The following is a 14963-nucleotide window of genomic DNA, read 5'->3' on the forward strand; positions in this document are numbered from 1 at the left end:
CGGGGTGGGCGGGGCGCGGGGGGCGTGACGGGCAGCGCCGCCGCCCACTCAGCGCGCGGGGACCGGTTTTTTGTGAATGGGGCGGGCGGGGCCGCCGATGCCTGCAGCCCCGCCCCCCCGCGCGCTCGCCCCGCCCCTCCCGGGCGGCCGCGGCTCCGCCTCGTCCCCCCCGGCGGCGGCGGCGGCGCTCGGTCCGTGCGGGGTGAGGCGAGACGAGACGAGGCGATGCGGGCAGCGGTGAGTGACCGGCGGGGCGAGCGAGCGGTGGGTCGCGGGCAGCGCCGCACGGGGGCTCGGCCCCGCGGTTCGGCGGGGCGGGCGCGGCCCTGCGGCGGGGGCGCGGGGCCCTGCGGCGCCGGGCGGGCCGCGGCCCGGGGTCGGTTCTTCCATCCTCTCCCCCCGACGCCCGCGGCGGGGCCCTGCGGCGCCGGGCGGGCCGCGGCCCGGGGTCGGTTCTTCCATCCTCTCCCCCCGCGCCTCCTTGCCTTGCCCTTATCCTGGGAATAACGCGGGACTTGGGGAAAGTTTGCGTCCTCTCGCCCCGTTCCCCGGAGCTGCCGGGCTCGGGCCCCGCGGCACTCAGCTCCTCCTGGAAAAAAAGCCCCAAAATGGCTTTTTTTGTGCCCGCGAGGAGCAAACGGGGAGCGCTGCCCTCGGCAGCGCGGCGCTCTCGGGGAGCCCGGCGGTGGCGGTCTCAGGTCGGAGGCCTAGGGCTGCAGCCTCGCCGCCAGAACTCCGTTTTTGGGGGTTCGAGGAGGGATGAACCACGTGTGCCGCTGCCAATCCTCCAGGCTTGGCTTGCGCGGGGCGAAGCGAAGCAGAAGGAGCCGGGCTGTGGGGCTGGCGGAGGAGCGCGGCAGAGGGAGGTGTTGCCCGGCAGCCGCATGTGGGTTTTGCTGCAGGGATTTATCAGGGGAAGATGCTGCGCGATCCCCGCACTCCCCCGAAATGTTGCCCGCCGGCCCAGATGTGCTCTCCGGGGTGTCGGTGACAGCTCGGCGGAGCAGATGGATTTACATAACAATAATTTGACGCTGTCAGTGCTCGGCGCTGGGCAGCGGCTGGAGGGGAAGGGAACCTGCCTTTCGCTGAAAGCACTTGCGTAATTGTGTCGTGCGCCCACTCCGCGGCCGGGGAAGGAGCTGCTTTCGGTGGGGTTTTTGCCTGTCAATAGGCTGTTTTGGCAGATTTGCATAAATCAGGCTCGTCGTCGCTAACGCCCGTACGGGAGGATTTCGTGTTCCAGCCTTGCCTCATATTCCGGGCTGGATTACAGCTCTGAAAACGCTCCCAAGGAGTGGGGATCCGTGTCGGGAAGGTGTGGGTGGATTCAGGGTGTGAAAACGCCTTGTAAAACCCTGGGATGGGGCGTGCGGCGAGGCATTGGCTCTCTCCCGTCTTGCCGCTTCTTTCCCACCAGGCAGCACGGTGCCGTGCTCGTTCCCTACAGCTGCATCCCCTTGTCCTCACAGCGCTGCTTGGAGGCCGGGGAGATGGAGCAAGCCTTATTCTGGCCCCGGGAGCCACAGCGAGTGAATGATCCCCTGGCCAAGGCGTTTTGATTTACTGGTATTATGCCCTCAATAAATGGGGCTCGTGCTGCATTTATTCCCTGCCCTCAAAGTGCTTCGCTCGTTGCCAAATCTACCTGGAGTTAATTATCCGAATTGTGCTTTTCTTTCTTGCTTGTTGTTGTTGTCGTTGCAACGGCAACATTTTTAAAAGCTAAGGAGCTCTGAAGTTTATATAATAATCTGGTTCTTGGCCGGGTTTCCTGGTGGGGTGTTTTTTGTGTGTGTGTGTGTGTAATGCGGTCGGTCGCGGCGCTGAGTTTTAATTGTTTCTGATGTTTCCAGCACCGCTGCTCGGAGTTCTCAGCCTAAAAAGCTGCTGCCGTCGCTCCGCAGCCTTGCTGGAAGAGTTGAGGGCATTGAATTAAAGAAAGCTCAGCTGCTTGTATACAAATATACAGCAATTACAAGGCAACAAAGTTATTGCAGAACCCTGCTGTCGCCATGGCAACACGCTCACTCAATTACATTTGGAAATGTAAAATGCCACCCAGTTAGAGTAAGTTTTAGTGATTGCAGATTTTCTGGGTAAAGTGAAATGTGGAAGACGCAGCTTTCCAGGATTCTCTGCTTTTTCCCTCTGTCCTTGGATGGCATATGCATCTAACAGATTCCCGGTGTTGATATTAAGCTCTGCCCTTGGTGGTCTAAACTTAGGGAAAAAATATCTTTAAATCTCCACTATTTTAACTTTGCCACCCTGTTTTTTTGTTTGTTTTACTTCAGGACTTAGCTTTAGAAGGGAGACAGATTAGAGAAAGCATTTTGAAAATCAGCTCAAAACACCAGAAGAATTTGTCATTTGCTCAGTGGGATGGAGGCGTGGAAGGAAGGCACACTTGTGGCATGAAAAGCTGGTATTCCCTTGGGAGGAGAAGTCGGGTGGGCAGCCTGTGTCGGTGTGCTGCCACCTCCTAAAATCTCCTAATGAGACTATCCTAAAGCAGAGGAGAACTGCCAGATGTGAGTTACCAAGTTCCTGAGGAGCCCAGGGAGTGTCCAGGGCGGGACATAACAGGTCCTGGTGTGGGATGCCAGTGGCCTCCATAGTGGAAATTAGTTTCACTTTCTTGCTTGCCTTTTGATGGTGAATCACCAGGAAAATAAAGAAAGGCCAGGTTGGAGAGGGCTTGGAGCAGCCTGGGATAGGGGAAGTTGTCGCTGCCCATAGCAGGGCGTGGAACTGGATGGCCTTTAGGGTTCCTTTTCACCCAAACCACTCCAAGAGTAAATGAAAACAGTAAGGTTAGTTTCTTGCATAGTCTTTGTGCTGGTGAAGATGCAACACTCTGGTGTGCTTATGTTTCACAGGCAACATCCCAGTAATGCAGAAAAGATAAAAACCAGCAGTGCAATAACAGCAGGAAAAGGTAAATACAAGAAAAGGTAAATACAAGAATGAGGGGTTTTTCTTAAACTAGTAGTGATGTGTTTACAGACACCTGGGGATTGATGAACTCCTGCAGAAGTTACCTGGTAGCAGGACCTGATAGGAGATATTTAGGTAGGAGCAGATGGCAGTGGGTTGTCTTGAAGAAACATGTTTTGCCCAAATCTTTAAGGGCTTGAACTCCAGACTGCCTCCTGAGCCCTTAGAGCATCTGGACTGTGAAGGTTTGCTTGTCCCATGGAACTGTGTTAGCTAAGGGATGATTTTTGGTGGAGGCTTTGCCCAAGTTGTCAGGTTGTTCTGCTTTCAGCACCAGCCCGTGACGTGCCAGCCTCGTGGTTTGCCCACTCCTGGAGAGCAGCAGCTTGAGCAGAGTGACTGCAGCCCCACGGTCAGTGCCTGTTCTTCTGGCCATACAATCATGGAATAGGTGGGGTTGGGAGGGACCTTAAAGCCCATCCCATCCTACCCCTGCCATGGGCAGGGACACCTCCCACTGTCCCAGGCTGCTCCAAGCCCCAGTGTCCAACCTGGCCTTGGACACTGCCAGGGATCCAGGGGCAGCCCCAGCTGCTCTGGGCACCCTGTGCCAGGGCCTGCCCACCCTCCCCACCCAGCCTTCCACCCTTCCTCCCATGGGCAGAGGTGGAAGCACAGGAGCTGCCTGTTTATAACCTGCTGAAAAGCTGTTGTTGAGTCTTCAACCTTAAACCCCTCTGTGGGACTGCAGGGATGAGGAGCAGGACTTGTTCAAAACAAAGGTTAAAATTGCCTGTGGGTTTGGCTCAGTTTGCTCTCTTTATCTCTCTTTCAAATGCTTTGTGCTTTCTGGGGAATAGGCCTTTTAAAGCCAGCTTAAGGTGTATCTGTGATCCAGAAACTTGCTGTGGTACTTGAAACTTGTCCTCGAGGTTCATTTGCAGGTTTCAAATCAGGGGAAGCTGCAGACTTTCTGTACCTGAAGTGCCCAAACAGCTTGCAAACAAAGTGTTGTGACTAAAACTTGCCCATAAATATGTAAGATGAGATAAATCAAATATTTCAGGAGTTTTCCTTCATCTTCCAGCTTTCCCTCATGCTGGCATGCCACACTGTGCCTTTGTAAGGTCACTGTAACCAGCTGTCCCATGTGCTGTTGAGGTTACCCTGGGTCAGTGTGGGCTAAGTGATGCTCCCTTCAGGGTCTGAGAAATGAGTGCTCACTGCCCAGCTGTGCCAGCTTAATCTTGGGGTTAAAACGCTTCTTTGGTGTCCTCCTCCAGCTAAAGAAGTGTTTGTGCATTTCTTGGCATTGTGTATTTATATTTATGTATTAAAAAAATATGAACCCCAGCTCGGGACTGTATTTCACTCATCTTGTACCCATGGCTGAGTATACACAAAGGAGTTTATTTGCTCAGTGGGATCTGTTGCTGGCCTGTTTCAAATGGCAGAGCTTGTCCCAAACCACAGGGAAATATTAATTGAACATTTTATTGGGCCACTGGTAATGACATTTGTTAAATATTTGCCAAGTATTCTTCTTGCTGGCTTCTTCAGTGGTGTCACATTCTACTTTGTTGCTCTGCCAGTTCACCTTTAGCTTGTTTCCAGTTTTCCCATCACTTTTCCATCATATTTTAAAATCCTGCTAACAGGTCTGTGTGGGTTTAGATTTTATCAGAGTCTTGCTGGAACCCCTTGAGTTTTTGCTTTTGTAAGGATGTGTTCCACTGGGCAGAGAAGCCAGTGAGGTTTGTCTTGTCACTGAATTCACAATTGCTTTTCAGTTTTGAGCCCACTTCCCTCATGGATAGCTTCTCCATTTCATTTACCTTTGCTTCCAGCTTCCCCAGGTCCAAGCATGCTCCAGAGCCATGCAAGGTAACAGAGCAGTGCAAGGTTCCCCTCTCTTGCTGAGCTTGCGGGGGAAAAAACCCATAAAAATATGTGTGTTTGCCTCAAATAGCTGAAGCTGACAAACAGCAGGAACACTAACGCTGTCTGCTTTAAAAATTAGAAATGTAGCAATATTGGTAACCAGTAAAAGGGGTAAGCAGTCTTTTAAAATATTAAAGTAAAAGCTGTGTGTGATGGGGGAGGAAATGGCTGTTAGCATTTTGGGTCGACTTAGGTTGTCTCAAATACATACACATATGTATGTATATATAGATGTGTATATATATATAAGTATGTATCTATATAGCCTATATTGGATCCTTGGATGAGGGAACTCCTCAGAGCCCTCCTGTAATTAATGCCACTTGCATTTTGATTGTGTTATGCACAAGCCCAAAGTGGGCCAGGTTTACTTTCTCCTGCAGTGGACCGTGTTGATAAGGCAATATATAACAGATGATTCATGAAGTGCTGCTTGTCATTGCCAGGGCTGCTTGAATAGTGAGCAGATTTTGGGCAATGTTTCTTCACCGGAAAGATTTGGGCAGTTTAAACTGAGAGGAGGAGGAGGAGGAGAGAAAAATCTGCACTGTATTTCTGGCTGTCTTAAAGGAGCTGCCTCAGAACATTTAGAAGAAGTTGGTGGGGGGAGAACGGGTGAAATAAAAGGGGGTAGAGAAGCAGGAAAGCACACGGAGGTTGCATAATGATGTTGAAAAAGGGAACAATTAGAAAAGGACTGTAAAATCTCTTGGAAAGCTTCTGTGGTTTTTCCTTTGCAAGGAATTGCAGCTTGGCCTTCCCTTCTGAAAACTGAGGCATTCATTACTGGGCACATCTTGATCAGCTCCATGTTTTTTAGCTCATTTTGTATTGGCTATTACCTCAGAGAAGTTTGATTAAAATGTGCCTCAAAGAGCCATCTCCCAGTGCAGAGGAATGTGTGTTGGCTTGTGGTCCTGGGCACACTCAGCCCTCTGCCCCCCTCATCAGTGGCTGAACCTCTGTTCATCACATAAGAAGCATTTAAACCCCAAAAAGTTGCAATTTGAAAACTGGATCTTTGGGTCAGGAGAATCCTTTTTTTTTTTTTTTTTTTTTTTGGCCAAAATTAGGTTATCTTAATTTAGTTTGGTTTTCTAATAACAAGCCTATTTCATCTATCTATGTATCTATCTGTCTGTATCTGCTGGAAGAAGAATTGTGTTTCAGGGGTTTTATTTTCTGCCATCACAGGATAAAATAACGTTCAGGAGCTGAGCATCTCGGCCTGGGTTTTGGCAGCACAGCAATGTGTTGTTTTAAATGTCTTTTTAAGCATGTCACTCCTTCATTCCGGGGAGCAGTGACATCCAGCTGAACTGAACTCCATGTATCTTTCATGAGCAGTGAAAAACCCTGATATTTCACATGTAGGAAATAATTCACTTTATTAATTTTTCTGGAGAAGTGGCGCTTTAATGAGGTGTCTGTCAGCGAGACTTAATTACAGTTAAATTCTGGGAGCATTAGTACACTGTGTCTTGTTCCGTGTAAAATGAACTTCCATTTGTCACGTGAGCATTGGTTTGCTGATAGAATTTGTGTTAACTGCACTTTGAGGAATAGCAGTTACTCATAACTGGGCTGTCACATCCTTCTCCTGCCTGGATTTTCCTGATGTGCTCCAACAGCTTTTGTTGCATTTGCTCAGGGAAAATAATGCTCAGGTTGGTTTTGGGGTTGTGTTGACAGAATTTCATCTCCAAGGAAGAGGTGCTCAATGTGAGCCTGAAATAAGAAATTGATCCTGGTGTGTGCTGTTCCCAAGAAATTCTCAGGAGTGTTTTTCAAAGCATTTGAAAGGTTACATTTTCCCCCGTGGGAGCTACAGTTACCTAGTCCTTGTTACTGTTTGTGGTGGGTTCTGGTAAAATCCTCAATACAGGCGCTTCTCCTGGAGAGCCAAGAGCATGGGCTGCCTTTTACTGCAGGTCCATGTGCGTGTGGAGTGGTGAGGTTTGCTCCTCTGCTCAAATAATGTGCACAAGAATGGGGGAAAATTGCATTTTCCACACCTTTGTAACAACGAGGATTGTGCAAACTGGAAGAGTCTGTGAGCTCTGACCTTGGGAGCTCAGGGCAGGGAGGAGTGGGCAGGTAATTGTGAACACTGGTTTGGAAGGAGGTGGGGTGAGATGGAAGATGGGCTGTTGGCCTTGACTTTGGATGCAGTGGGTCCAGCTGCAGACAGACAGGGATGCAAAGATCATGGAATGCCCAGGAGCACTGGAAAGGGAAGAGCTGTGTGCAGACTGTCTGTCAGGATGGGTCCTGAAGGAAGAATCCCTGGGTAAAACTGAGCTTTCCTGCATGCTGGGTTATGTTTTACAGCACTGCATATGTGGGACTCATCTCTTCAAGTGAAGGCAGTCATTTTCTCCAGCCAGCAGAGACTTGTAATAAAAAGAAATTGCTGTCCCCAGTGCTGTGGGTGAGTCAGGAGAGGGGACCTGTCCAGGCACAGTGGGAGTGAGGTCCCGAGGATGGTGACACCGAGCTGGCCTTGTGCAGCACGGCGGGGTGTGTGTCCTGCTGGGAAGCCTGGCTTATTTCTTCAGCCTGCTTGGGGAAAAAGGCAGCACAGAATGCTTCAGAATAACTCAGAGGAACCTGGATCATGTTTCTTGTGGAGGCCTTGCTGGAGGGGATGAAGGCTGGCATGTTTTTAAGAAAGTGAAGTGCAGCTTCCTGCTGCCGTGCCAGGGAGATGGTGCAGTTTGAGTGTGGTTTGTGCTGTTGGAGCATCTTCAGGGGCAGGGAAAGAAACAGACCTGGCTGAGTTAATGGTTGAACTCGATGGTCCTAGAGGTTTTTTCCAACCTTAATCATTCCATGAATGTGAGCAGGGTCTCTGTTGGGTTGTTGCAAAGCTCAGCCTGTCTTTGCTCCCTGTGCAAAGCGATTCTTCCTCACTACCTGATGCATGGGAAAAAAATAAATAAAATAAATTACTCTCCATGTGGATTCTGTTGTGCATTTTTCCTCCCCAGGACAGATTTCTTGTTTGAGTCAAATAGCAGGGCTTTGGTTGGGAGGAAATGTTCTTTACTTATTTGTTTCCACAGCTGATACCTGCTGTCAGAGCCTGGTGGAGGCTGAAGGATACATTTGAGTCAGGACTGCCTCTCACAAGATATTGACCTGGAAGCATGATCAAAGGAGAAGGGAGAGGACTACAAAGGAGTATTTATTCTGATTGTACATGGTAGGTACCTAATGCTTCCTTGGGGGCTGTGTTTGCCTCTCCTTGTCAGGCTTTTCTTCATCCCCTTTTTCATCCCTCTTCAGCCTCAGATGGAGTCTTTGAGGATGGGCTTAATCATAACAAGTGAATGAAATATTTAGAATTAGGAAAAACACTTCCTGCTTGAAGCTTTGCAAAAACCATCAGCTTGTGACAGGAAAAAGCAATCTGAGGTTTTGTGTTATAAATTATCGAACCTGCAGAAAAGCTGGAGACTTCTGGGTCAGTGGGCAAAAAGGCTTGATGTGATTTCAGGGCAGAGTGTGGCTCTGTCACTGGCTGCTTTATGCCTTGGAGAAGATGGCCTTGTCATTGCAGTCTTGTTCAGGAGGACATTCTGTGAGCTGTTGACAGTAGAAAAGCCTTTTACTGTGCAATTTTCTGAGCCATCCCTGCAGATTTTGGGTGGATTTACACAGATTACATGGTTTTGTTCATCTCAGTTGCTGTGACTGGGTGTCTCTTACTGCTGTTGCCTCTACTAAGTTGTGTTCTGTCAACAGAAAAAGGTGGTGGTGGTACCTGCTGGATCTGATTCTGTTATTCTATAGTTGCACTGAAACAACAAGCTATAGTCAAAAGAAGGCAAATATTAGTATTTAGAACTTGAAAACCACCTCTGACCGCAGAAAGCTGATGATAAACCTGAGCAGGAGCCTCAGGTTTATCTTTCTACATTGGGGCACTTCTCCTTGTCTGTATTGGTGGTTAAGGCCAGCAGGGATGTCCCCTTTGCCTTGAGCTGGCTGTGAGTGGTGACCCCAAACTGCAAACATTCATGTGGACCTGCAAGGGGGAGGCTCTGGCCTCTCCTGGGTCAGCACAGTTCTGTGTCCCAACATTTGGTGTAGACATCAGGAGGAATTTCTCCCCTGAAAGAGTTGTCAGGCTTTGGAAGGAGCTGCCCAGGGAGTGGCAGAGTCACCGTCCCTTGTGGCAGCCCAGGGCCACTGGTGTGTGCAGCTGGGAGAGCCCACAGGGGCCAGCAGTGGCCCTGGGTGGCAGCCACAGAGTCACCCCAGTGTTGTGTGGCCACCAAACCCAAGCGTCCTCCTGTCAGCTGACAGCATTAGAGTCACAGCTGAATTTTGTTTGGCACTGAAAGTGTGCTGCTTCTGGGCTTTGCTCTAAAAATGCTGGGCTAAAAATAAACTGCTGTGCAGGGATGCTGGAAGCAGGGGAGCAAATGGAGAACTTAAGCACGGAACATAAGGCTTGGCTGACTGCAGGGATGGGATTGTGGAGCAGCAGCCAGGCCAAGGCAGGACAGTGCTGCCCAGGGGAATAATTCCCTGGGAAGGGGAGGAGGAAGTGAGGGAACTGAGTGTGGCAGGTAGACATTGAACTCTTCTGGCTGCCCCACTTCAAAGGGAGCGGGCCATAAAAGCCCCAACAGCAGTTGGGTGAGGAAAATTGCACCTCAGATATGAAATCCTGCTCAGCCAGGCTGGCCTCGTGCAGGTCCTCTCAGAAACTGGTGTTTGGGCTGCTCAGACAGTGCAGCAAAAAAAAGCACTCATGTTTAATGAGGTGTTCAGCTCATTTAAAATGGCAGCAAACCTGAGCAACCTGAGCTGGGCAGAAATGAGAGCATCTCCTTGCAGCAGGCTTGTCTCCCTCCTCAGACAGGGATATCCAGCCATTGTGCACTTCCCATGCCTGGATCTTCCCAAGTGCCAGTATGAATGACATTCCCCACATTCTTTCCTTAGCTGGAAGGAGCTGATCAGGCCCAGAGGTTGGGAGTCATGCTGGAAGTGCAGAGATAGCTCAGGCTTTAGCTGTTGGCCTTTCTCTTCCTGAGGGCATTCTGGTGTGGGATGCCCCAGTCCAAGGAGCTGGATATGGACATCTGATCCTCCTTGCTGCCTTTTTGCTCCAGTAGGAAAAATCTTCAGTGTCTGCATTCATTGGCGGAATGTCTAAGAGGAGCAACTTAGACTATATTTAAATAAATAAAAAAAGCAGCATATTTTTGGCAATAATTTAGACTTTTGCTGTAAACTGTCTACATTCCCTGGGGGATGAGGTCTCCTTTTGAGAAAATCTGTTCTGGATTCAGCATGTTTGACAATTTCTTTGTGTGACTAGCTTCAGGTTTTTGTTTTGGTGGGGTAAATGAGCACAATAATGTGTGTGTGCTTCTAAGTGCTCAGCTTGGGGGTTTATTTCTAATTTTTTTCTTTAAAATATCAAAACCCTCTCTTCAGGATACTGAGACTGACAAGGTTTGCGTTCCAGTATTGCAACACAAGGTGTTCTCTGTTTCAGACTGTAAATATTTATCTCTTGTCAAAGCAGAGCAGTTACTATTGGGAACTGATCTGGCATGTGAAAAGGTTTTCCTTAAGGAATTTGTTTCCTTTTATTTACAGTGTTATCGTATATTTAAATTCCAGGGCCTCAGCATATAGCTCTGAGGCTCCTTCCCAGCACTGGCAGCTAAAATGGGAATTATGGCAGCCTCGGGATAGGGATAAGGGAGTTCTGAGCACATGCTGGAGCCAGCCAGCGAGTGTGGCTGTGAAACACAGGCAAACACAGGCCAGGTCCTGCTGTTCTCCTGCCAGGGCACTGCTGGGCTGGCCGGGATGGAAGGGGCATGGACTGAGCTCAGTCCATGAACAGGTGTTCCCTGGGCTGGCATTTCCCAGCTGCTGGGCTGTTCCCTCCTCCCTCGGCTCTTCTCTCCTGGAGCAGGCCCTCTCAGCCCTGTCCGTGTCTCTGCTTCTCCTCCTGCCAGCAAACCTGCTTGGTCATAACCTTCCTGCTGCACTGGGAGCCTTCTCCAGCCACCTCCTGTTGGATTGCTCTCTGCTGTGTTTGCCACAGGTTTGGGTTCCTGCTCCTGGGAATTCCTGATGCCTCCCTGCTGCCTGCAGGTCCTGCTCCTGGAGAACTGGAGCTTTCATCTCCCTGCATTGCCTGGCTTTGCTGGGGAAATCGTTCCTGTTGTATTGTGCCACATGTGGGAGGCTTATTCAGTCTGCAAAGGTCTGGGTTTTATTGTTTGCATCTCCCTGGCTTCTGTACGTGCTTATTTTTTGATGCTGACGGTCGCTTGAAGTTCTGGATACTCTTGCCTGTGTGCTGGAGTCTCAGAAGAGCAGTCAAGGGCTGTCGAGGAGGGCTGCAGGTTGTGCTGCTTTCCCTCTCTTAGGGAACAGTCTCATTGAATGGAATTAGTTATCCAGGCTGAGTTCAGCCCCTGCTGTGGCAGGGCAGGGCTGCTTTTGCTTTTGTTTAGCAATGTGCAAAATGTATACCTCAGGCTAGAGCCAGCACTGGCCTTTGAGCTCATCTTGCTGATTCAGAGGTGGTAGGCAGATAAAATGGAGTGAAAATAAGAAATGCTTTCCTTGCCTCTGGTGTTTGAATATACGTCTGTTATTTCACACGTATGTACTTCATGTACATGAGAACAAATCATGTCTGTATTTAATATTTTCATGCGTCCATATTTCTGCGTGGTGTGTCTGTCCAAACCCCAAGGACAAGCCCTGGGTGGATGTCCAGGGAATGCCTTTATCATCTCCTGAGTTTATCATCGCTATCAGGTCACATCAGCTTCAGTTCTTGCTCTGTAAATCTGTCTCCAGGGATGCACACTCAGTACACCCTTTCTTTTTCTCCTCTCTGACATCCCATGTGAAATTTGCTGTTTGTGGCTTCGGGGCAGCAAGCCCTGTCCTGGTTTGGGGAAGGATTTGTCACTGGCACTGGATGGATGCAGCTTTTCCAGGGTGGTTTATGACTTTGTGTAGAGTTTTTAATAGCACTTGCAAATCAGACTACTAAAAGGTAAATGGCCAAAGTTATTCATAAACACTGTGATAGTCAGAGTGGAGACTCTGAATAGAAAGCATTGTTCAGGATTTCCTGGAGTGAGAAGTAAAGCTGTCTTGGTCAAAGGGAGCTGCTCTGTGTGGATTCAGTGCCGGGCTTATCTCCCTTGTTTAATGCGGTATGTTTTAGCAGAATCAAAGTTGGTTCTGAGTGTTACTGGCAGAAATGGCAGCCCATTTGCATATTTACTGGCTTCTGGGAGTCTAGATATGTCAGCAGCCTCTGCTCCTTTTCACTCGATCTTATCTCCCCATTCCATTTCAGGAAAAAATTCCTGCAATCTCCTTCGCCCCCCACCCCCAGCCCTGAAGTGTGCTTTGCATGCCGAGTGCTCTGAGGTAATGGGACTCGTGTTTGCTCTGCAGTGGCCCTGCCGTTTGCTTGAATGTAAAGCTGGTGCTGAAATGTAAATTTTCAGCTGCCTGACATCCCGAGGAGGTGTTTGTCTGTCAGAGGGTGCTGAGGCTGTGCATGATTTCCCTCAGGAGGGGGCTGGAGTTGGCTGCAGGCATTGGCTGTCAGGCCATTTTTTCCCCTCTGCCGTAATGTAACTTATTAATCATTGTGTTCATAGAAACACAGAATCATTTAGGTTGGAAAAGTTCTGTAAAATCATCAAATCCAGCAGTTTCCTCAGCATTGCCATTAACCCATGTCCCAAGTGCCGCATCCACATGGCTTTTAAATCCCAGGGATGGGGACTCCACCGCTGCCCAGAGACTGACAACTCTATCCACGCAGGAATTTTTCTAAATATCCAACATTAACCTCCCCTGGCACAACCTGAGGCTGTTTCCTCCCGTGCTGTCACTTGCTACCAGGAGGAAAAGACCAACCCCAGCTCAGTACAACCTCCTGTCAGGTACAAGATGGATCCAGATTAACGCTTACATGCAGAGTCTTTGGGTTTGTTTTGTTTTCACCTTGTATTCTTTCCCGTTCATTTATTTCAGAGTATCCCAAACAGCAGGTGATAAGGTGGATAAGGTGAGAGGAGATCCTGCAGAGCAGAGCTTTGGTGACTAATGGCAGCTTATCTGCCAGCAATCTGCTGGGAAAGCCCAGCAATTCCTCCTGGTGCAGAAGCTGGAGCTGTTAGCCAGAAGTTACAGGAGGAGGTTTAGGAGCAGGCAAAGGTGCAAAATCCCAAGCTCCAGGAAAGGAAATAAAAGACCATGAAGGTTAGGCTTTGATGTTTTTAAAGGCCGAAGAGGGACAAAAGCAGGTGTAAATTACTTTGCTTCATTCCCATCCTGAACGAGGAGCCAGTTGCAGGGAGGAGTATTCTGTCTGTGCTGTTTAGTGGGAAAAGCCATAAAGGGCTTGGAGGTGTTGGTGGATGAGAAACTCAGCATGACCCAGCAAAGTGCTCTGCAGGCTAGAAATCCCAAACCCCCAAATCCTGGGCTGCATCCAAAGAACTGAGACCAGCAGGAAAGAGAGGATTCTGCCCCTCTGCCCCACTCAGGTGAGACCCCAGCTGCAGAGCTGCCCCAGCCCTGGGGCCCAGCACAGGAAGGACCTGGAGCTGCTGGAGAGAGCCCAGAGGAGGCCATGGAGCTGCTCTGAGGGCTGGAGCCCTTCTGCTCTGGAGCCAGGCTGGGAGAGCTGGGGGGGCTCACCTGGAGAACAGAAGGCTCCAGGGACACCCCAGAGCCCCTTCCAGGGCCTAAAGGGGCTCCAGGAGAGCTGGAGAGGGACTGGGGACAAGGCATGGAGGGACAGGACACAGGGAATGGCTTCCCACTGCCAGAGGGCAGGGATGGATGGGATATTGGGAGGGAATTGTTCCCTGTGAGGGCATTGAGGCCCTGGCACAGGGTGCCCAGAGCAGCTGTGGCTGCCCCTGGATCCCTGGAAGTGTCCCAGGCCAGGTTGGACACTGGGGCTTGGAGCAACCTGGGATAGTGGAAGGTGTCCCTGCCCATGGCAGGGGGGGAATGGGATGGGCTTTAAGGTCCCTTCAAATCCAAACCCTGAGTTAGGGCTCTAAGGCTTCCTTGAGGACAGAGAGTTGAAATCACTTTCTGACTGGTGACTAACAGTACTGTAAAACATACCTTAAAAAGCCCCCATGGCAGGTACTGTGTCAGTCCTTGAAACATGTCCAATGTTTTGTGTGGCTTTACAGTCCAGTTTTCTTATTGCCAAGAACAATTCCAGTTTGCCTTGCTATGTTCACATTGTTCAAACAGGCAAAATGGGCCACATAAAATGTAAATCCTTAAGTAAATGGAGCTCTTCCTTCACACTGAGTTAAAGAACCACTGTGATGTTGGGAGCAGCACCTGGAAAGTAATTTCCCAAAAGTTTGCTGGCCTTTGTCAAGGTAACCTGCGGGTACTTCTTTAAAGGGTTTTGCTCCTCTTTGGTTTTGATGGTGTTATAAACCCGATAAATGTGTAATAAACAACCTGAAACCTCCTGAAGCCTGAGAGGTGCCAGTTGCTCCCTCCTTGCCTTTCTTGCTTGTCAGCTTTTAAGACTGAAATATTTGCCTGAAGGTTCTAGTTTTCATTATAGGGTGATGCTGGTCATGAGAAATGTAACCCTGTTCAGAGGGGTACAGCAGAGGAACTTACAGGTTTGTGGTGACTTACTTGGTTTCCTATCCTGGCTGTGGATGTGGCTGGAAAATGTTAATTGTGATTTCAAGCTGGAAATCATGGAATGCTCGTGAATATAAAACTATACATTTATTTCAGCTTCCCGTGGGGATTCCTGCCCCTTCAGTTATCAGCAGTCTGAGGCTTGGAGTCTCAGCAGCTTTGGCAGAGGAGCCAGGACTGAGCAGAGTGCCCAGGACTGCCCTGTGAGCATCCTTGAGGGATGATCCCATCAGCAGAGGGATGCTGTGAGTGGTTATGTGTTTTCCCAACAAATAAAAGTAAATTATATTGCACTTTAAAGGCAGAGTTGTGAGCTCTTGCTTTCTGTTTGGTGCACTATCCTTCATGCTTGTATGTAAAATTTGGATTTAAGTAAAGATCCT

General features: G+C 49.4%; 1 protein-coding gene across 4 annotated transcripts in view; it reads left to right on the top strand.

Moving 5' to 3' along the window:
* The window catches only part of HDAC4 (histone deacetylase 4), a 174809-nt gene that overhangs the window by 1216 nt on the left and 158630 nt on the right, over window positions 1-14963 (top strand). Inside the window, exons 1-2 of one of the 4 annotated variants that reach the window (XM_041465773.1) lie at window positions 170-237; window positions 7947-8086. The exons of 1 other annotated variant lie outside the window; for it this stretch is intronic. The gene's annotated coding sequence lies outside the window, so the exon portion shown is untranslated. Of the gene's footprint in view, window positions 1-140; window positions 238-7946; window positions 8087-14963 lie in introns of those variants that run through there. 2 more of the 4 variants (XM_041465775.1, XM_041465774.1) reach the window with 2 other exon arrangements.

This window comes from Pyrgilauda ruficollis, unplaced genomic scaffold, assembly GCF_017590135.1.
Source record: "Pyrgilauda ruficollis isolate IOZ18807 unplaced genomic scaffold, ASM1759013v1 scaffold191, whole genome shotgun sequence".
Lineage (NCBI taxonomy): Eukaryota > Metazoa > Chordata > Aves > Passeriformes > Passeridae > Pyrgilauda > Pyrgilauda ruficollis.